This window comes from Lampetra fluviatilis, unplaced genomic scaffold (genome assembly GCF_964198595.1).
Source record: "Lampetra fluviatilis unplaced genomic scaffold, kcLamFluv1.1 SCAFFOLD_667, whole genome shotgun sequence".
Lineage (NCBI taxonomy): Eukaryota > Metazoa > Chordata > Hyperoartia > Petromyzontiformes > Petromyzontidae > Lampetra > Lampetra fluviatilis.
In genome coordinates this window covers 21122-22500 of record NW_027621344.1, presented here as the reverse complement: position 1 = coordinate 22500, position 1379 = coordinate 21122, and the positions used below count along the sequence as shown (strand labels likewise).

General features: G+C 57.7%; 1 long non-coding RNA gene across 1 annotated transcript in view; it reads left to right on the top strand.

The window, feature by feature from the left end:
- The window catches only part of LOC144955117 (uncharacterized), a 20453-nt gene extending 19586 nt beyond the window's left edge, over positions 1 to 867 (top strand). Inside the window, exon 4 of the long non-coding RNA XR_013641508.1 lies at positions 779 to 867. This is a non-coding gene — a long non-coding RNA (uncharacterized LOC144955117). The remainder of the gene's footprint in view (positions 1 to 778) is intronic.
- Positions 868 to 1379: the final 512 nt, after the last annotated feature.

Genomic DNA, 1379 nt, shown 5'->3' with positions numbered 1-1379 from the left:
GAGTGGGTAGGTGAGTGAGTGAGTGAGTGGGTGGGTGGGTGGGTGTGTGAGTGAGTGGGTGGGTGGGTGAGTGGGTGGGTGGGTGAGTGGGTGAGTGGGTGGGTGGGTGAGTGGGTGGGTGGGTGAGTGGGTGCGTGGGTGGATGGGTGAGTGGGTGGGTGGGTGGGTGGGTGGGTGAGTGGGTGGGTGAGTGAGTGACTGAGTGAGTGACTGAGTGAGTGACTGAGTGAGTGACTGACTGAGTGAGTGACTGACTGAGTGAGTGACTGACTGAGTGAGTGAGTGACTGAGTGAGTGACTGACTGACTGAGTGAGTGACTGACTGAGTGACTGACTGACTGAGTGACTGACTGACTGAGTGAGTGAGTGAGTGACTGACTGAGTGAGTGAGTGACTGAGTGAGTGACTGAGTGACTGAGTGAGTGACTGAGTGACTGACTGACTGACTGAGTGAGTGACTGACTGAGTGACTGACTGACTGACTGAGTGAGTGAGTGAGTGACTGACTGAGTGAGTGAGTGACTGAGTGAGTGACTGAGTGACTGAGTGAGTGACTGAGTGACTGACTGACTGAGTGACTGACTGACTGAGTGAGTGACTGAGTGAGTGACTGAGTGACTGACTGAGTGACTGACTGACTGACTGAGTGAGTGACTGACTGACTGACTGAGTGACTGACTGAGTGACTGACTGACTGACTGTGTGACTGACTGACTGAGTGACTGACTGACTGACTGAGTGACTGACTGACTGACTGAGTGGGTGTGTGTGTCTGCAGGTTGCCACGGTTACGTCACCTGGACCTCTCACACTCCGTGGTTACGGACCAGGCGTTGCTCTCGCTGCTGTTGCCATGCCAACGCCTTGTCAACGTCAGCCTGGAAGGGCTGACGCTGCCTGACGGGAGCCTACGGTAACCGTGGCGACGGAGGAGGGGGAGGGGGCGGTGGTAACCATGGTGATGGAAGGGGTGGTGGTCACCGTGGTTACGGAGGGGGGAGGGGTGGTGGTAACCGTGGTGACGGAGGAGGGGAGTTGGTGGTAACCGTGGTGACGGAGGAGGGGAGTTGGTGGTAACCGTGGTGACGGAGGAGGGGAGTTGGTGGTAACCATGGTGACGGAGGAGGGGAGTTGGTGGTAACCGTGGTGACGGAGGAGGGGAGTTGGTGGTAACCATGGTGACGGAGGAGGGGAGTTGGTGGTAACCATGGTGACGGAGGAGGGGAGTTGGTGGTAACCATGGTGACGGAGGAGGGGAGTTGGTGGTAACCATGGTGACGGAGGAGGGGAGTTGGTGGTAACCATGGTGACGGAGGAGGGGAGGTGGTGGTAACCATGGTGACGGAGGAGGGGAGGTGGTGGTAACCATGGTGACGGAG